Below are 22,761 nucleotides of genomic sequence, written 5' to 3' on the forward strand. Positions count from 1 at the left end.
ATCGAAATATCGATTTCCCACTATATAAAGTATCTTGATCAGGGAAAAATTCTAAGACGATATAACGATGTCCGTCTGTCTGTCTGTCTGGATGTCTGTATCAAACTTTTTTAGGTTTGCGACTGTCGCAAAGTTGTAAACGTCGTAAACGTCACATACGCGTCGTAAATGTAGAAAAAGCAACAAAAGTCGCAAACTGAAATTACTTTCGTCGCGTCAGCTAGGCAGCGAATTTGATTATATCCAAGACGATGTTATGTGCGAAGAAGTTTCAATTCTTAGGAATGTTCACAATTTTTGGTTTTAGCCCCCACATTTTCCCTATTGCCTTTTGCACGAGTACAGGGTAACCGTGGATTTTCTCGTCCTTACTTAGCTTTAAGTTCAGTCTCCTGTCCAATATAACCCCAAGATATTTTGCACAATCACCAACGGGAATTTCGATACCACCTAAGAAAATAGGCTTGACCATGGGAAAAATTTCACAAATTTCTGCAGAAACTAACAGCGAATGCTGTTAAACTAAATTAAACAAGTATATACGGCCGTAAGTTCGGCCAGGCCGAAGCTTATGTACCCTCCACCATGGATTGCGTAGAAACTTCTACTGAAGACTGTCATCCACAATCGAATTACTTGGGTTGCGGTAACACCTGCCGATGTCAAGGTATCTTAAAACTTCCTAACACCGTCTTCTAAATTACAAGGTAGTCCATACGTAGTATATAGTCCGATTAAATACGTATATAATTAAGTTTAAAGTTTCTATAGAAATAAAATTTTGACAACATTTTCTATAGAAGAAAAATTTGGAAAAAATTTTCTATAGAAATAAAATTTGGAAAAAATTTTCTATAGGAATAAAATTTTGACAAAATTTTCTATAGAAATAAAATTTTACAAAATTTTCTATAGAAATAAAATTTTTACAAAATTTTCTATAGAAATAAAATTTTGACAAAATTTTCTATAGAAATAACATTTTGACAATGTTTTCCATAAAAATAAAATTTTGGTCGATTATTTTTGGCTCGAGTGGCAACTATGAATATGAACCGATATGGACCAATTTTTGTGTGATTGGGGATCGGCTATATATAACTATCGACCGATATAGACCAATTTTGGCATGGTTATTAGCGGCCATATACTAATACCACGTTGCAAATTTCAACCGGTTCGGACGAATTTTGCTCCTCCAAGAGGCTCCGGAGATCAAATCTGGGGAACGGTTTATATGGGGGCTATATATAATTATGAACCAATATGGACCAATTTTGCATGGTTGTTAGAGACCATACAACACCATGTACCAAATTTCAACCGGATCGGATGAATTTTGCTCCTGCAAGATGTTCCGGAGGTCAAATCTGGGTATCGATGTATATGGGGGCTATATGTAATTATTTACCGATATGGACCAATTTTTGTATGGTCATTAGAGAACATATACCAACACCATGTACCAAATTCCAGCCGGATCGGATGAAATTCGCTTCTCTTAAAGGCTCCGCAAGCCAAATCGGGGGATCGGTTAATATGGGGGCTATATATGATTATGGACCGATGTGGACCTATTTTTGCATGGTCATTAGAGAACATATACCAATACCATGTAGCAAATTTCAGCCGGATCGGATGAAATTCGCTTCTCTTAAAGGCTCCGCAAGCCAAATCGGGGGATCGGTTTATATGGGGGCTATATGTAATTATGGACCGATATGGACCAATTTTTGCATGGTTGTTAGAGACCATATACTAACACCATGTACCAAATTTCAGCCGGATCGGATGAAATTTGCTTCTCTTAGAGCGATCGCAAGCCGAATTTGGGGGTCCGTTTATATGAAGGCTATACGTAAAAGTGGGCCGATATGGCCCATTTGCAATACCATCCGACCTACATCAATAACAACTACTTGTGCCAAATTTCAAGTCGATAGCTTGTTTCGTTCGGAAGTTAGCGTGATTTCAACAGACGGACGGACGGACGGACGGACATGCTCAGATCGACTTAAAATTTCACCACGACCCAGAATATATATACTTTATGGGGTCTTAGAGCAATATTTCGATGTGTTACAAACGGAATGACAAAGTTAATATACCCCCATCCTATGGTGGAGGGTATAAAAATGTTCAGGATTTCTTCTATTCAAAATTTGGTTTTCTACAGTAGGTTTACGACTTTTGCGACATACGTATTATACCGTCGCAAATGTGTGTCGCAAACGTCACAGTTTGTGACAGGCCAACCCTGGCTGTCTGTCTGTTGTAATCACGCTCTAATAATGAAGCAATCGTACTGAAATTTTGCACAAACTCGTCTTTTGTCTGCAGGCAGGTCAAGTTCGAAGGGCTATATCGGTCCAGGGTTTGATATAGTCCCCATATAAACCGACCTCCCGATTTGTGGTTTTGGCCTATAGAAATCGTAGTTTTTATCCAATTTACCTGAAATTGGAAATCGAGAGGTACTTTAGAACCGTAAAGAGGTGTGCCAAAAATGATGAGCATCGGTCCATGTTTTGGTATAGCCCCCATATAGACCGATCTCCCGATTTGGGGTCTTGGGCTTATAGAAACCGTAGTTTTTATCCAATTTGCCTGAAATTGGAAATCTAAAGGTATTTTAGGACCATAAAGAGGTGTGCCGAAAACGGTGAGTATCGGTCCATACTTTAAGTATAGCGCCCATAAGAACGATCTCCCGATTTAACTCCATGGGTTTCTAGAAACCGTAGTTTTTATCTGATTTGCCTGAAATTGTAAATATTCTGGTATTTCAGGATTAAGTTTTTATCGGTCCATTTGGTAATGCCTCCATATAGACCGACTTCACTTATTGAGGGTGTAGAAGACGCACTGATCATGAAAATTGCTTGAAACTCAATGTAAAATTTCCAGATTTTACTTCTCGGGTGAAAATCTACAGATTTAAGATTTCAAATCAAGACGATATTTTATAATTTTTTTGCACACTTACAAGAGATGTTTATGATTCCTCTAAAACTCAAACAAAAATGATTCTTATAAATCCAGAATCTGATATAGTCGTCATAGGTGATATCTTTAAATTTATCTTCGGGAAGTGTCCTCAAGTGCTCCTGAAATCCTGAAAAGGAAACCCTAATATTTGGTTCATGGGGGTGGGTATTTAAGATTCGGCCCGGCCGAACTTACTGCTGTATATACTTGTTCATTTTCAAACAGCTGCTCCAAAGGCAACAAAGGAAAGAGTTTTTTCATCGTATCATTGCAGGTGCATCCACTATGACAATCTCAAGCGAAATACCCGGTCATACCTCAACATCCTCACCTGGACCAGCTTGGTAAGGTGTAGTATGAGCTGCTGCAACCGTGTGATCACAAGATCATTGTATCGATCTAAATTGATGGGTTTGAGCCGAGCATTGCGTTATAAACGGTCACGATAGTTGGAAAGGCCCGACCAAGTGAATTTACAATATGATCGTCCACATGTTGAAAAACTTATTTGCAAACTCTCAAATTGGAGTCTATAGCCTAGTCATCATTGCTCCTTCTGATTATCACTTGCTCTGATCGATGGCTGATTAACAGGTTCGTTCTTATGAGGAAGCTCAAAATTGGGTCGATTCGCGAATTGAGCCAGAAAATGAGTCGTTCTTTCGCCTAGGTACCCATATGTTGCCAGAATGATTGGAAGAAATATTGGCTACAGATGGGAAATACTTCGCTTGATCACTATGCTACAATTTTTTCGATTACATTCTCAAACATTAGAAAAAATCCTGAATTTTTAATTTGCGAAGCCCATACAATGATATTGAAATCGTGCAATTCGAAACGTTAACACGTAATTTTTATGATATTTTTGAAAAAAAAAAACAATTCTTCACCCACTGTGCCTCATTTCCATCTGACCACACCAGACATTGGGTTTTTAAGCTCTTGAGTACATTCGGTTTCAGTCCTGTCCGTTTCTTGTCCATTCCCCATGTAAATACTCTATTTACATATCGGCTTTCCGGACTGTTCCCGGAGAGATTGTAGGGTTTTTGCTGCACGATTCCAGAGAGTGTATACCCAGATGTGAGTGAGTACCCTCGTTTGTGTGTGTGCGTGTGGGTGTTTTGTGTATGCTCCCGGTCAGATACTTTTGTTAAGTTATGCATATGCTAAGATTTATTGCATATTTCTTCCGGTTTTTGTTTGTTTTTTTCCTGGTCCGGTAGATTCGAAAACCTGCCACATTCTCGACAACAGAGTGGGGTAGCGTATATCATGGCTGTTAGTAGACCTTTTGCAATTTCGACCCAGACAGACGGACACATACATATTAGGGCTTAAATGAAAAGTTATGACTTCAAAAATGTCTTACACACAAAATGTAGTGGATGCATCCACAATCCGCCCATCCCCCCCTAGAGAATAAAATAAAAATTTCAGCATTGTAAGCAAAATAGTAACTCTGCAAAAAAAAAACACTTGAATTGGTTATGAATGTTGGCAAAAATAAAAGTTTGGAAGCGTTTTCTGTGATGATCCCATTTTCCTTCTTTTTATTGGGCAGATAGTTTTGTAGTTTTCTACCATGTGTCAAATTCCAGACGAAGGAGTGCAAAAATTATTTTATTTTCCCTAAATATTTCTGAGGTTGACCGGACTGCCTGGTTGCCCTGCAGAGAGCAAGCAGGTGGCCCTTGACACTTGGAGTGCTGCAATGAAAATGGAATCCTTTCTCAAGCAATTATCCCATAACAAGAGAATTGTTAAGTACTTTAGCCAACATTTTTGTTTTTTGTCTTATTTTCGACATAGGGTGGAATGTTGCAAGTTTGGTTTTATTTTGATTGGGGTTTTCTTTTTTTTTTTTGCTGTCCTTTAGCTCATACGAATTTTTCTCAAATAAATTATGACATTGCCGCTTCCCACTATCGTGATTTATGGTGAAAAGTTTTACGGAAGGTGGATTCAATAGTATGATTTATGTTGAAGTCTCTGTACATAATAACAAAATTTGGCATGATCGTAAAGAATTTCTTGCTTAATTAAGGGATTTTTAGTACATAGCACAGTGGGAGATTTTTTCGAAAAAAGCAAAGAAAATGTCAACGAATTAAAAACAAAAAAAAAGAAAATTCATAGAGAGTTCCATAACCATAGATTGTTTTTATCCATTTCTGGACTAATTTTTTTTACAAAATTTTACTTAAATGGAATTTTCATAGAAAGTTTCATTTGAATGGAATTTTCATAGAAAATTTCTTTTGAATGGAATTTTCATAGAAAATGGAATTTTTATAGAAAATGGAATTTTTATAGAAAATTTCTTTGAAATGGATTTTTTATAGAAAAATTTGCAATGAAATGGAATTTTCATAGAAAAATTTCGTATCAATTGAATTTTTATAAAAAAATCATTGAAATAGAATTTTAATAAAAAACCCATTTGAATGAAATGTCTAAAGAAAATTTTCTTTTTTATCGAAATTTCATTGAAATGTAACTTCTATAGAAAATTTCATTGAATTTTGAATTTTTAGACAAAATGTCAAATGAAATGAAAAATTTCATTGAGATGGAATTTTCATAGAAAATTTCATTAAATGCAAATTTTATAAAAAAAAATTGGAATTAAAATGGAATTTTTATAAAAAAATCGAATTGATGGGAATTTTCATTGAAAATTTCAATTCATGGAATGACTGAATGAGAGTATTCATAAAATAGAAATTTTCTTTGAATTGGGATTTTCATAAAAAATTCGAATTTTTTTTTGTAATCGATTTTTTTTAGAATACTACATTGAATCGAATCTTTATAAAAAATTTGATTGAATCGTATTTTTATAGAAAATTTAATTTTTAATGGAATTTAAAGGGAATTTTATAGAATATTTATTTTATACAAAATTTTATTGAAATCGATTTTTTAAGAACATTTCATTGAAATCGAGTTTTTATAGAAAATTTAATTTATATAAAATTCTATGGAAATCGCATTTTTATAGAAAATTCTACGAAAATCGAATTTTTATAGAAAATTTCATTTCAGTGGAATTTTTATAATAAAATCGAATTTTTATAGAAATTTTTATTGAAATGGAGATTTTATAAGAATCGAATTTTTATAAAAAATTTCATTGAATTGGAATTTATATAGAATATATCATTGAAAGAAAATTTTATAGGAAAATTAATTGAAATGGAATTTTAATAAAATAATTTCTTTGAATGGGAATTTTTATAGAATATTTCATTGAAATGGAATTTTTATAGGAAAGTTTATTAGCATGAAATTTTTATAAAAAAATATCCATAGAAAATAAAATATCCACGAAATTGAATAGAATATTGTATAGAAGAGGATTTTCTAGAAACTTCATTGGAATGGAATTTTTATAGAAAATTTTATTGAAATGATGATTTTATAGAAATCGCATTTTTATAAAAAATATTTTATTGAAATGAATTTTTTATAGGAAAATTAATTGAAATGGAATTTTAATAAAAAAATTTCTTTAAATTGGAATTTTTATAGAATATTTCATTGAAATGCAATTTTTATAGGAAAGTTTATTGAAATGAAATTTTTATAAAAAAATATCCATAGAAAATAAAATATCCACGAAATTGAATAGAATATTGTATGGAAGAGGATTTTCTAGAAATTTAATTTAAATGGAATTTTTATAGAAAATAGATTTTTTACAAAAATTTCATTAAATTGGAATTTTTATAGAATATTTTATTGAAATGAATTTTTTATAGGAAAATTAATTGAAATGGAATTTTAATAAAAAAATTTCTTTGAATTGGAATTTTTATAGAATATTTCATTGAAATGCAATTTTTATAGGAAAGTTTATTGAAATGAAATTTTTATAAAAAATATCCACGAAATTGAATAGAATATTGTATGGAAGAGGATTTTCTAGAAATTTCATTGGAATGGAATTTTTATAGAAAATTCTATTGAAATGAAGATTTTATAGAAATCGCATTTTTATAAAAAATATTTTATTGAAATGAATTTTTTATAATTTCATTGGAATGGAATTTTTATAGAAAATTTTATTGAAATGAAGATTTTATAGAAATCGCATTTTTATAAAAAATTTTATTAAATTGGAATTTTTATAGAATATTTCATTGAAATGAAATTTTTATAGGAAAGTTAATTGAAATGGAATTTTTATAAAAAAATTCTTTGAATTGGAATTTTTATAGGAAAGTTTATTGATATGGAATTTTTATAAAAAAAAAATATCCAAAGAAAATATACACGAAATTGAATATCAATCAACATTTCAATAAAATTTTATTTTTATAGAAAATTTTAATTTACATAGATTTTTGTTTTGAATATTTCATGGTAGAGGATTTTCTAGAAATTTCATTTGAATGGCATTTTTATAGGAAAGTTCATTGAAATGGAATTTTTATAAAAAAAGTTCTTTGAATTGGAATTTTTATAGAATATTTCATTGATATGGAATTTTTATAGAAAATTTCGTTGAAGTGGAATTTTTATAGAAAATTTCATTAAAATGGAATTTTTATAGAAAATTTTATTTGAATCAAATTTTTATTTTTATAGAAAATTTCACCTGAATTTTTATAGAAAATTTCATTGAAATGGAAATTTATAGACATGGAATTTTTATAAAAAAAATTTCATTGTAATGGAATTTTTTTAAGGAAATTTTATAGAATTCTATTTCAATCATAGAAAAGTTGATTGAAATAAAATTTTCATAGAAAATTTGCAATGAAATGGAAGTTTTATAAAAAAAGTCTCCTAAAATTTCATTGAAATGGAAATTTATAGATATGGAATTTTTATAAAAAAATTTCATTGTAATGGAATTTTTATTGGAAATTTTTTAAGGAAATTTTATAGAATTCTATTTCAATCATAGAAAAGTTGATTGAAATAGAATTTTCATAGAAAATTTGCAATGAAATGGAAGTTTTATAAAAAAGGTCTCCTAAAGGAATTTTCTAGAAATTTCATTGAAATGGAATTTTTGTAGAAAATTTCATTGAAATGGAAGTGTTATAGAAAATTTCATTAAAATGGAATTTTCATAAAAATTCCATTGAACTAGAATTTTTATAGAAAATTTCATTGAAATGGAAGTGTTATAGAAAATTTCATTGAAATTGAATTTTTATAGAAGATTTCATTTGAATGGAATTTTTATAGAATATTTCATTTGAATGGAATTTTTATAGAAAATTTCATTTGAATGGAATTTTTATAGAAAATTTCATTGAAATGGAATTTTTATAGAAAAATTCATTTGAATGGAATTTTTATAGAAAATTTAATTTGAATGGAATTTTTATAGAAAATTTAATTGAAATGGAATTTTTATAGAAGATTTATTTGAATTTGAATTTTTATTTAAAATTTAATTGAAATCGAATTTTTATAGAAAATTTAATTGAAGTGGAATTTTTATTGAAAAATTTCATTTGAATGGAATTTTTATAGATTTCATTGAAATTCAATTTTTATCGAAGATTTCATTGAAACCGAATTTTTATAGAAAATTTCATTGAAATCGAATTTTAATAGAAAATTTCATTGAAATCGAATTTTTATAGAAAATTTAATTGAAGTGGAATTTTTATTGAAAAATTTCATTTAAATTCCAAATTTAAATTCAATCAAATTTTTATAGAAAATTTCACTTGAATGGATTTTTTTTTATAGAAAAATTTCAATAAAATGGAATTTTCGTAGAAAAATTGCAATGGAATGGAATTGTCATTGAACATTGTGAATGAAATGGAATTTTCATAGAAAATTTGCAATGAAATGCAAGTTTTATAAAAAAAGTCATTTAAAGAAATTTTTACAAAAAAAAAAATGATTGAAACGAAATTTTTACAAACACTTTCATTGAAATGGAATTTATGTAAAAAAAATTTCATAAAATGGATTTTTTATAGAAAATTCTATTGGAGTCGAATTTTTATAGATAACTTTATTTACATGGAATTTTCATAGAAAATTCAATTTTTAGAGAAACGGATGTGTATGAAATAGAATTTTTATCAAAATTTCCTTTGAATTGGAATTTTTGGAGAAAATTTGCACTAAAATGGAATTTTCAGAAGAAAGTCAATTGAACATTAATTTTCCAAAATACTCGTAGTGTGTTTGAATGGAATTTCTTTCTCGTAAATGTTTGTTAGCATGGAATTTCCATAAAAAAATTTAATGTAATTGGAAATTCTTATTACTATGAAAACTTATTATAAATGGAAACATTTTTGTATAATTCATATAGATTATTCTACAAAATTATATTTTATTTAGTTAACTGGACCTAAAATTTAATAATTCATTATAGCATCCCTACGTTGATTGTCGAAAGCCATTTAATTGAATCCTTCGTGTAGGCATTAGACCAAATCCTTTCAATAAACTGACATCAGAAAATTGCTCTAAGAAAACCAAAAAAAAAAAAAAAAACGATACTAATACATCCAAATCACTAGTGAAGGTCGCCGACTTCTCCAACTCACACACACACACTTATGCTGACAATAACTTCATTAGGACCGACATAAATTGCACTTACCATTCGCAGCTATCACCAAACACAAAAAGTGGAAGCACTAACAACATTCATACTCCCCATATCCGTAATGAGGCCATAACTGAAATGTAATCTCACTAAAGAGACACATACACTTGAGCCAGCTCTAGCTAGCACTTCACCGAACAACCATGACTGGTGGCTATCATGGTGCCTACTTTGCTTTGCTCTTACTCAGCACTTTAAGCAGTCATTTGGCATGTGTTAAAGCCACTGGCAATAATTCTTGGCAACAAATAGTAAATCTTAATCCTTTTCTGCACGAACAGACACAGTCCTCCATGGAAAAGGCCAAGGCTGGTTGCAAGCCTATGGCACCATTGTAGACAACACTAGCGTAGATGAGTACTTCATTTCACTTGGAGAAGAGATTTGTTTGCATTTCTGTGCTTTTGCTTTGAGGGGGATCTAGAGAACAGTTTTCTATGAAATCGGGGTTACAATATTCGAGCAATATATCTAAGATCCAGCTTTGGATTATTTTTTAAGGATATTTTTATTTTTTTAGTGGAATGTAGAAACCACTGATGTCAAATCGAGCGTCTAAAGTCACTGTCGACTTTTTGTAACCTTCAAAATCGTCTTTTGTATTTAATGGAAAGCAGTCTATTGAACTCGACTTTTGATATAAATCCAGATCCGCGTTTTTATAGTGACCAAAATCGACTAATTGTTGTGCACACATTTTCGTCCTAACTAAAAGTTGTATTCGGTGCATCGTTTACAAGAAACGAAGTTTCTTTACATGTCATCATTACACACTGATCTCTAAATAGCCATGTCTGGCTGTATGCGTTACTTATGTGTTGATGACTATAGCAATATTTGTGTTTTGATGTTTATAAATGCCCCCATTGGATAGATTGGCTTAGAAAACGGATGACCTATGGTCCGTCCGGCAAAAGATAAAATTAAAAAAACGTGTATAAAATATAATTTTTGCTCCTACATTCTTGTAACAGATAACAATATTTATCACAAAAATTATATACCATTATTCCAAACAATCAATTTTTATGGCGAAATAAAAATTTCAAAGTTCTTTTGTATAAATTATCGTTTGTATAAAATTAAAATATTAATTTTTTGTTTAAATTTTTAATAAAATCTGAATTTCATTTTGAGAAAATCTTATCCGAAACACGCAACCATTTATTACTATTTGGATAACCCTTCAGACTATTATTTGACTTTCTTCAAAGTCACTATTTACCACATGGTATCGACAAATGTTCCCAAAAGTTTTTTTGTTTTGTTTTAGATAAATATATCACAAAACCTAAAACCTAAACCTCCATATAACAGGCACCCTTGATAGGAAAACTCATGATAAAAATAAAATCAAAGAATGAGATGACTTTCACTCAACCAACAATTGATGTAGTAGAAAAGTAGCTCGAAAGGAAAAAAAAAAAGGAAATCTGGAAAGAACACAACTAAATAGGCAACAAAGTAATCCTTGAGTGAACTGTAAGCCATCGTGTAACCCAACCATATCAATATACAAAGCATATATATTTATGGCCAACAAAACTCTTAGAATCCAATCCATTTCAGATTATGCTCATTTACTTGCTGTAAGTATGAATACATCTATCGTAATATTGTATTATAATGCATATACATATACATGAGTTTATATTAGGGTGTAACGAGAATAATTCACAGCAACAAAACTAATTTGAAATTGAAACCAACGAAGTTTCCTTTGTTTTCTGAAGTTGGCTCCTTAAAGGCAAATAAATCTTTATCATATCCGTTGTCAATTTTGTTCACACTGAATGTTTTTTTTTTTTTGGCTTGAGAATACCAACTTCAACAAAAGCAAAATACTTCGTTTTTAGACAAACAACCATCGTTTACCATTTAATTTTCGCTGTAAGGAAAATTGTTTGCAAGAGACGTATGTTATATACTTTTTATGAAAAGCGTAGATTTTTGCGCAGGATGCGAAAAAATGTCATAAAGATAAACTAAAGGGTGATACGGTCAAAATTTGGTCAATATAAACTTGACGTATTTCTTTCAATTTTGCATTTAAAAAACCTGAACACCCCTCATTTTGAAGGTGTGTGTATGTAGCACGTTGCTCCTAGTTTGATTTTGGAATTCACTCTTCAGTTGTCAAAATGCCGTCCAAGCAAGAAGAGCAGCGTATCAAAATTTTGCTCGCGCATCGCGAAAATCCGAGCTACTCGCACGCAAAGCTGGCAAAATCGCTAAAAGTTGCCAAATCAACCGTTACAAATGTAATTAAAGTGTTTGGGGAACGTTTGTCGACAGCCAGGAAGTGGAAATCGAAAACCGGAAGCCGCTGAGACGACAAAGAGAGTTGCCGGTAGTTTCAAGCGAAACCCTAACCTCTCTCTTCGAGATGGCGCAAATAAGCTGGGTGTATCGTCTACAACCGTGCATCGAGCCAAAAAACGAGCAGGACTATCGACTTACAAGAAGGTAGTGACTCCAAATCGCGATGATAAACAAAATACGACGGCCAAAGCGCGATCCCGGAGGCTGTACACGATGATGCTGACGAAGTTTGACTGCGTTGTAATGGACGACGAAACCTACGTCAAAGCCGACTACAAGCAGCTTCCGGGACAGGAGTTTTATACGGCAAAATGAAGGGGAAAGGTAGCAGATATTTTCAAGCACATAAAACTGTCAAAGTTCGCAAAGAAATATCTGGTTTGGCAAGCCATCTGTACCTGTGGCTTGAAAAGCAGCATTTTCATAGCTTCCGGGACTGTCAATCAAAAAATTTACGTGAAAGAGTGTTTGAATAAACGTCAGCTGCCTTTCCTGAAGAAACACGGTTGTTCCGTACTGTTTTGGCCGGATTTGGCATTTTGCCATTACTGTAAAAAGGCCATGGAGTGGTACGCCGCCAACAACGTGCAGGTGGTTCCCAAGGACAAAAACCCTCCCAACGCGCCAGAGCTCCGCCCAATTGAGAAATTGGCCGGATTTGGCATCTTGCCATTACGGTAAAAAGGCCATGGAGTGGTACGCCGCCAACAACGTGCAGGTGGTTCCCAAGGACAAGAACCCTCCCAACGCGCCAGAGCTCCGCCCAATTGAGAAATACTGGGCTATTGTCAAGCGGAACCTAAAGAAGACCAAAAAAACTGCTAAGGACGAGCAGCAGTTCAAGGCAAACTGGCTTTTTGCGGCGAAGAAGGTGGACAAGGTGGCTGTACAAAATCTGATGGCAGGTGTCAATTCGGATTTGGAAAAGCGAAAGCCTAACTGAATATTTTTCCTGAATTTTATACTAATTGAACTTGAAAAAGAAATTTAATTTGATTTTTTAAATAAACGATTTCACCGATTTACACGCGTTTCCCTTGACCAAATTTTGACCGTATCAACCTTTATGTACCCTCCACCATGGATTGCGTAGAAACTTCTTCTAAACACTGCCATCCACAATTGAATTACTCAAGTTGCGGTAACGCTTGCCGATGGCAAGGTATCTTAAAACCTCCTAACACCGTCTTCTAAATTGTATGTAAGTCCATACGGGGTATATGTTAAATCAAAAAAGATCGATCAAATACGTATATAATTCAGTTTGACAAAATTTTCTATAGACATAAAATTTTGTCAAAATTTTCGATAGAAATAAAATTTTCACAAAATTTTTTATAGAATTAAAATTTTGACAACATTTTCTATAGAAATCAAATTTTAACAAAATTTCCTATAGAAATAAAATTTTAACAAAATTGTCTATAGAAATAAAATTTCGACAAAATTTTCTATAGAAGTAAAATTTTGACAAAATTGTCTATAGAGATAGAATTTTGACAAAATTTTCTATAGAAATAAAATTTTGACAAAATTTTCTATAGAAATAAAATTTTCACAAAATTTTCTATAGAAATTAAATTTTGACAAAATTTTCTATAGAAATAAAATTTTAACGAAATTTTCTATAGAAATAAAAATGTAACAAAATTTTCTATAGAAATAAAATTTTCACAAAATTTTCTACAGAAATAAAATTTTCACAAAATTTTCTATAGAAATAAAATTTTGGTAGATTATTTTTGGCTCGAGTGGTAACAATGATTATGAACTAAATAAAATTTTAACAAAATTTTCTATAGAAATAAAATTCTGACAAAATTTTCTATAGAAACAAAATTATGACGAAATTTTCTATAGAAATAAAATTTTGACAAAATTTTCTGTAGAAATAAAATTTTGACAAAATTTTCTATAGAAATAAAATTTTGACAAACTTTTCTATAGAAATAAAATTTTGGTAGATTATGTTTGGCTCGAGTGGCAACCATGATTATGAACCGATATGGACCAATTTTTGTGTAATTGGAGTCGGCTATATACAACTATAGACCGATATGGACCAATTTTTGCATGGATGTTAGAGACCATATACCAACACCACGTTCCACATTTGAACCGGATCGGATGAAATTTGCTTCTACTTGAGGCTCCGCAGTAGAAGGCTATATATAATTATGGACCGATGTGGACCAATTTTTGAATGGCCAAATCTGGGGATCGGTTTATATGGGGGCTATATATAATTATGAACCGATGTGGACCAATTTTTGCATGGTTGTTAGAGACCATAAACCACCACCATGTACCGAATTTCAGCAAGATCGGATGAAATTTGCTTCTCTTTAAGGCTTGGCAAGCCAAATCTGAAGATCGGTTTATATGGGGGCTATATATAATTATGGACCGATGTGGACCAATTTTTGCATGGTTGTTAGAGACCATATACCAACACCGGATCGGACGAAATTTGCTTCTCTTAGAGGCCTCGCAAGCCAAATTAGGGGGTCCGTTTATATGGGGGCTATACGTAAAAGTGGACCGATATGGCCCATTTGCAATACCATCCGACCTACATCAATAACAACTACTTGTGCCAAGTTTCAAGTCGATAGCTTGTTTCGTTCGGAAGTTAGCGTGATTTCAACAGACGGACGGACGGACATGCTCAGATCGACTCAGAATTTCACCACGGCCCAAAATATATATACTTTATGGGGTCTTAGATCAATATTTCGATGTGTTACAAACGGAATGACAAAGTTTATATACCCCCTATCCTATGGTGGAGGGTATAAAAACTAAGTTTGACAAAAAAATGTGTTTTTCGTTGTTAGACCGGGGACTTATCAGCCAACCTGTTATCTCGTCTCCTGCTGGGTGTTGCAAACATATGCACTAACTTATAATACCCTGTTCCACAGTGTGGCGCAGGTTATAATGAAATGTTATTCTCTTTTATATACAAACAAATGTCAGCTTAAAAATTCAAATTATAACACTTCAAAATAAAAAATGCTGTCTTATTTTTAAAAACAACTTTCAACTAAAGATAAAAAAATAATTGTCGGCCCATATTTGAAGCTTTTTAACTTTAATCCAAAGATTCAATATAGATATGTTAATGTAAAGAATTTTTCTTCAAATCAAATATAATTCTCTTTACTTTAAGGAAAATTTGCCTTAATTCAAAGACATATGACCTGAATGGATGCATACAAATTGCTAAGTTTCGTGTTCTAAATTTGACGAAAAAAATTTCAAAGCATAGATTATAAACTTTAATTAATTTAATAAAACAACATATCCTCAATATTGCATCCCCAAATTTAGCTTGCATAATAATTACATATTACTCGTAGGTTAAAAATTTTCTCAATGTTTGCGTACAAACTTAATAGGAGAATTTTAAGATGACCTGTCTTTTTTTGGCAAAAAGTTTAACTAATCGATTTTCGACTTTTGTATTCTTAGTTTCTTTTCGTTACACTCTAATATCTTCTAAGAGGATACCATTTGCCATCCACATATACATATACTCGTGTGCCTATAATTTGTATGTATATAGCATTTCATGTGGTAGGACATGTGTAATATGTATGCCTTACATTCATTTAAATGATAAGCGCATTTATCATGAATAGCCAATGCCAAAGAGAAAATGAAACCGCGCTGTGCCATTCGATTTTGCTTAAGCCGCATTTGTATAAAGTGGCAAATTTGAGATAAGTTAAGAACAAATGTTCAAGGACATGGACATATCACACACAGCAAAAATATAGCGTGCAAAATTTATTATGGTAAACTAAAGCGGATGGACTAAAGAACGAGCGAGGGAAGTGAATATAAATTGAATTTTATTTTGATACTAAATTATCAGAATTTTTTTTGGGAGAGAGAGGTGGATTAAAACAAAAGTGTGGTGAAATTTAAGAATATAAATAAGAAGTTAAAGACTAAAGAATAAGATGATTAAATAAAACAAGTATATACAGCACTAAGTTCGGCCGGGCCGAATCTTAAATACCCACCACCATGAACTAAATATTAGGGTTTCCTTTGAAATTTCAGGAGGGCTTGAGGAATTGAGGACACTTCCCGAAGATAAATATAAAGATTTCACCTATGAGGACTATATCAGATTCTGGATTTATAAGAACCATTGTTGTTTGAGTTTTAGAGGAATCATTAACATCTCTTGTAAGTGTGCAAGAAAATTATAAAATAACGTCTTGACTTGAAACCTTAAATCTGTAGATTTTCACCCGAGAAGTAAAATCTGGAAAGTTGACATTGAGTTTCAAGCAATTTTCATGATCAGTGTCCTTCTATACTAAAATATGGACCGATACTCACCATTTTCGGCACACCTCTTTATGGTCCTAAAATACCTCTAGATTTCCAATTTCAGGTAAATTTAATAAAAAACTGCGGTTTCTATAAGCCCAAGAAGTAAAATCGGGAGATCGGTCTACATGGGGGCTATACCAAGATATGGACCGATACTCACAATTTTTGGCACACGTATTTGTGGTCCTAAAATAGCTCTAGATTTCCAATTTCAGGTAAATTGAATAAAAACTGCGGTTTCTATAAGCCCAAGAAGTAAAATCGGTAGATCAGTCTATATGGGGGCTATACCAAAACATGGACCGATACTCACCATTTTCGGCACACTTCTTTATGGTCCTAAAATAGCTCTAGATTTCCAATTTCAGACAAATTGGATAAAAACTACGGCTTCTATAAGCCCAAGACCCCAAATCGGGAGGTCGTTTTATATGGGGACCATACCAAACATGGACCGATACTCACAATTTTTGGCACACCTCTTTGTGGTCATAAAGTACCTCTAGATTTCATATTTCAGGCAAATTGGATAAAAACTACGATTCCTATAAGCCCAAGACCCCAAATCGGGAGGTCGGTTTATATGGGGACTATATCAAAACCTGGACCGATATAGCCCATCTTCGAACTTGACCTGCCTGCAGACAAAAGACGAGTTTGTGCAAAATTTCAGCACGATTGCTTCATTATTGAAGACTGTAGCGTGATTACAACAGACAGACAGACAGAGAGACAGACGGACAGACGGACATAGTTATATCGTCTTAGAATTTCTCCCTGATCAAGAATATATATACTTTATATAGTCGGAAATCGATATTTCGATGTGTTACAAACGGAATGACAAACTTATTATACCCCCGTCACCATTCTATGGTGGTGGGTTTAAAAATGTAATTTTAATTTAAGTAAATATTAAGGAAAACATTAGAAATGAATATAAGCAACTCCATACAAGATCCCCCGATTAACGGTATAAAATTTCACTCAACCCATGCACATTGGGCCAAATGACCGAAATCTCACGCATAACATCAACTTTTGAACTTGTGAAAAATAAAAATTTGGTGCTACGAAAAAGTTGACAACACATTACCAAAAACAAATCCGAAATGGCAAAACAATATGGCAACCCGTTTGGCCGTTTCAGGTCGACGAAGTGGCAACTCTTTGTTATTGATTTTTTTCTTGAATTCATAGTTTAGCAAGGTACTTTAGAGATTTTGCTGGTAAAAAAGTTTTTAAAGGTATGTACTTTTAGTAAAAATTAACTGCGATTGTAAATATTGTTTGGTTATTTACGAAAAATGTGTGACAAAAAAAATATTTTTTCTTTGCTTAATTTAATGTATGTCCCATTTTGTTTGGAGTAGAGTTGTATACTGCGTTAGTCAGGTTGAGATGTTGTCTTTCTGCCAAACATAAATTTGTCTGCTTATAAGTGCTAATGAAGCTACGAGGGCTGTTAGGAAACTTCTAATCCTATCAATGAAAGAGAATAGCTGGTTTTTCAAAAATATTTTTATTTTTCAATATAATATCCTGAAACTTCAATACACTTAGTCCAACGCTTTTCTAGCAATTCTATCCCTTGATTAAAATAGTTTTCCTCAACAAGGTCTTCAAAATAGTGGTTTACAACTGTAATTGCATCTTCATTTGAGGTAAAACGCTTGTCAGCAATTAATTTTTTTAGATTTGGGAACAAGTAATAGTTACTGGGAACTAAATCAGGAGAATAAGGTTGGTGGTTATGCAAATCGTACTTTAATTCGTTGATTTTAAGAAAATTTTCAATCATTTTAAGAAAATTTTCTATAAAAATAAAATTTTGAAAAAATTTTCTATAGAAATAAAATTTTGAGAAAATTTTCGATAAAAATAAAATTTTGACAAAATTTTTTTATAGAAATAAAATTTTGAGAAAATTTTCTATAGAAATAAAGTTTTGAACAAATTTTCTATAGAAATAAAATTTTGAGAAAATTTTCGATAAAAATATAATTTTGACAAAATTTTCTATAGAAATAACATTTTGAGAAAATTTTTGATAAAAATAAAAATTTGACAAAATTTTTTTATAGAAATAAAATTTTGAGAAAATTTTCTATAGAAATAAAGTTTTGAACAAATTTTCTATAGAAATAAAATTTTGAGAAAATTTTCGATAAAAATATAATTTTGACAAAATTTTCTATAGAAATAACATTTTGAGAAAATTTTTGATAAAAATAAAAATTTGACAAAATTTTCTATAGAAATAGAATTTTGACACAATCTTCTATAGAAATAAAATTTTGTCAAAATTTTCTATAGACCAAAAAATTTGACAAAATTTTCTATAGACATAATGTTTGACAAAATTTTCCATAGAAATAACATTTTGACAAAATTTGCAATTGAAATAAAATTTGACAAAATTTTCTATAGGCGTTGTCCTAATGGAAACAAATCACGGTTGCCACAGTTGGTAGAATTATACCACAAATGGTAGATTTATTAGTGTCTACACTGTACCACTCTACCAAGGTAGAATTCTTGATGTTTTGGTAGATTTCTATAGAAATAAAATGTTGACAAAATTTTCTATAGAAATGAATTTTTGACAAAATTTTCTATAGAAATAAAATTTTGACACAATCTTCTATAGAAATAAAATTTTGGCAAAATTTTCTATAGACAAAAAATTTTGACAAAATTTTCTATGGACATAAAAGTTTCTATAGACGTAAAGTTTTAACAAATTTTTTTATAGAAATAACATTTTGACAAAATTTTCAATTGAAATCAAATTTTGACAAAATTTTCTATAGGCGTTGTCCTAATGCAAACAAATCACGGTTGCCACAGTTGGTAGAATTATACCACAAATGGTAGATTTATTAATGTCTACACTGTACCACTCTACAAAGGTAGAATTCTTGATGTTTTGGTAGATTTCTATAGAAATAAAATGTTGACAAAATTTTCTATAGAAATGAATTTTTGACAAAATTTTCTATAAAAATGAATTTTTGACAAAATTTTCTATAGAAATAAAAATTTTGACAAAATTTTCTATGGACATAAAAGTTTCTATAGACGTAAAGTTTTAACAAAATTTTTTATAGAAATAACATTTTAACAAAATTTTCAATTGAAATCAAATTTTGACAAAATTTTCTATAGAAATCAAATTTTGACAAAATTTTCTATAGAAATCAAATTTTGACAAAATTTTCTATAGAAATCAAATTTTGACAAAATTATCTATAGAAATAAAATTATAACCAAATTTTCTATAGAAATAAAATTTTGAGCACATTTTCGAGAGAAATAAAATGTTGACAAAATTTTCTATAAAAATAAAATTTAGAAAAAATTTGCTAGAGAAATAAAATTTTTGCCGAATTTTCTATAGACGTAGAACTTTGACAAAATTTTTTATAGAAATAAAATTTTGACAAAATTTTCTAGAAAACATTTGCTGTAGAATTAAAAGCTTCTATAGAAATAAAATTTAGCAAAAATTTCTATAGAAATAAAACTTCGACAAAATTTTCTATAGAAAAAAATGTTGACAAAATTTTCTTTAACAAAATAATTGACAAAATTTTATATAACACTAAAATTTTGACAAAATTTTATATAGAAATAAAATGTTGACTCTGTTGGTTTAGCTACCTTTTAGTCAATGCATGGTTGTAGCTGTAACTTTTGACTTAAATGCCACCATTTTGTGACATGTAGAAGGGAAATTATTTGCATGATTTCCAAGATTAGTTTGATATTTACGATATTGTTTTTGTATATTCTAAAAAGTACACACAAAAAAATACTGCAAATAAATATTAACAACTTTATTTGTATGTAGAATCTTCTTATGCTCAACAAATTTGTCTATTGAACATGAGGCATTTGTTGTTGAAATGTGTTTGTAGATGCTTCACAGAGGAAATAATAGAAATATTCTGAATTTTCAACAAATTGCTTTGTTGCGAAAATAGTTGATTGCTATCGATATGAAAACAAAAATACAACACTGGTTACGCGCACATCGCTGAGAATATGTACGAAAGCTATATTTATATATTTTATATATTATTTGTATATTTTTCAATATGGTAGTTTCTTAAATGTGTTTTTGTATGAGATAAATAATAAAACCATATTAATATCGGGATTAGAGTTATTACAATTCTAATTAACTAGAATATATAGCACTGGGCAAAAAGTTGTCAAAATGCTTGCTAGAACCGGGACTACTCAAATTTAAAATTGTCAAACATTTACAAAACTGAGTATAGGATTTTCGACACAAAAATGTTACATGTTCCTCGTCCAAAAATACACCAATAAATTTGTTACAATATTTAAAAAATATTCAGTTAGGCTTTCGCTTTTCCAAATCCGAATTGCCGGGCCTCATGCTTGACACCTGCCATCAGATTTTGTACAGCCACCTTGTCCACCTTCTTCGCCGCAGAAAGCCAGTTTGCCTTGAACTGCTGCTCGTCCTTAGCAGTTTTTTGGTCTTCTTTAGGTTCCGCTTGACAATAGCCCAGTATTTCTCAATTGGGCGGAGCTCTGGCGTGTTGGGAGGGTTCTTGTCCTTGGGAACCACCTGCACGTTGTTGGCGGCGTACCACTCCATGGCCTTTTTACCGTAATGGCAAGATGCCAAATCCGGCCAAAACAGTACGGAACAACCGTGTTTCTTCAGGAAAGGCAGCAGACGTTTATTCAAACACTCTTTCACGTAAATTTCTTGGTTGACAGTCCCGGAAGCTATGAAAATGCTGCTTTTCAAGCCACAGGTACAGATGGCTTGCCAAACCAGATATTTCTTTGCGAACTTTGACAGTTTTATGTGCTTGAAAATATCTGCTACCTTTCCCCTTCATTTTGCCGTATAAAACTCCTGTCCCGGAAGCTGCTTGTAGTCGGCTTTGACGTAGGTTTCGTCGTCCATTACCACGCAGTAAAACTTCGTCAGCATCGTCGTGTACAGCCTCTGGGATCGCGCTTTGGCCGTCGTATTTTGTTTATCATCGCGATTTGGAGTCACTACCTTCTTGTAAGTCGATAGTCCGGCTCGTTTTTTGGCTCGATGCACGGTTGTAGACGATACACCCAGCTTATTTGCGGCATCTCGGAGAGAGAGGTTAGGGTTTCGCTTGAAACTACCGGCAACTCTCTTTGTCGTCTCAGCGGCTTCCGGTTTTCGATTTCCCCCCGATCCAGACTTTCTGGCTCTCGACAAACGTTCCCCAAACACTTTAATTACATTTGTAAAGGTTGATTTGGCAACTTTTAGCGATTTTGCCAGCTTTGCGTGCGAGTAGCTCGGATTTTCGCGATGCGCGAGCAAAATTTTGATACGCTGCTCTTCTTGCTTGGACGGCATTTTTACAACTGAAGAGTGAATTCCAATATCAAAATAGGAGCAACATTCTACACACACACACACACCTTCAAAATGAGGGGTGTTCAGGTTTTTTAAATGCAAAATTGAAAGAAATACGTCAAGTTTATATTGTCCAAATTGACCGTATCACCCTTTCAAACAATGAACATTTTTTTAGTGTACGAATGTTTAGGGTGCCTGCTATGTAATGCAACAAAGTAAAGCTCTATATGTTTGTCATTCCGTTTGTAATAAACAAAAAAATGCTGATTTCTGACTACACTGAAAAAAAAATAATGCCAGTTCCAAAGATTATGTCTTTACTTTAAAAATTTTGGTATTGATTACGAGCCAAAGAATCGGAGAATATAAGTAAGGATACTTTTAGGACACAATTCTCTTTTAAATTTGGGTTTTGTTTACTTCATTCTAGGAAGCAAATTTTAATTATTCGTTTTTCAGCTTTTTTTTTCTTTATATGCCATCAAAGTCCTTTAAAAACGAGTTAACGACAACTTTATTTTCCAAATTAAGACTCAACTTGCAGTGGAAATTATGCTATATGTAAGTAAAAAAATCTTTAAAATAAAGTATTGAAAAACATGTCCTATTTTTGAACGATTTTTTGTTTTGTAATCAAGATGCAAAAAGACAACAAATTTAAAGACAATTTCATTAATTTTAAAGAATTTTTCCGAATTTTTTAAGTCAAGTTGACCTTCCTCCAAACAATTTTTCTTTCTTGTTATGATACCCATTTTTAAGTGAAATCACTTAATTATAAGGACAATACGACTTCATTGAAAAGTTTATCGACTTTTGGACAAGGAAAAAATCTTTATATTAGAGAAATGCGTCTTCTATGCTAAGCAAAATTTGCATTCGTATATTAAGGATATGAAATCTTTGATCTCAGGATACTATATTTTTGTATTTGTGTATTTGAAAATAATTTTCCCTCAGGTTAATATCGTGTTTTTCATTGTATATGTTGCTAAAGTAATGATAATTCATTATTACCTCTCAATGTCCTCAAAAAAAGTTTCAAAAGGATTAAAAATTATTTCAATTCACATAGTTAAGTTGCCTTTTTCCCTAGTAGGCACAAAAACTTGTA

Source organism: Haematobia irritans, chromosome 5, assembly GCF_050003625.1.
Source record: "Haematobia irritans isolate KBUSLIRL chromosome 5, ASM5000362v1, whole genome shotgun sequence".
Taxonomy (NCBI): domain Eukaryota; kingdom Metazoa; phylum Arthropoda; class Insecta; order Diptera; family Muscidae; genus Haematobia; species Haematobia irritans.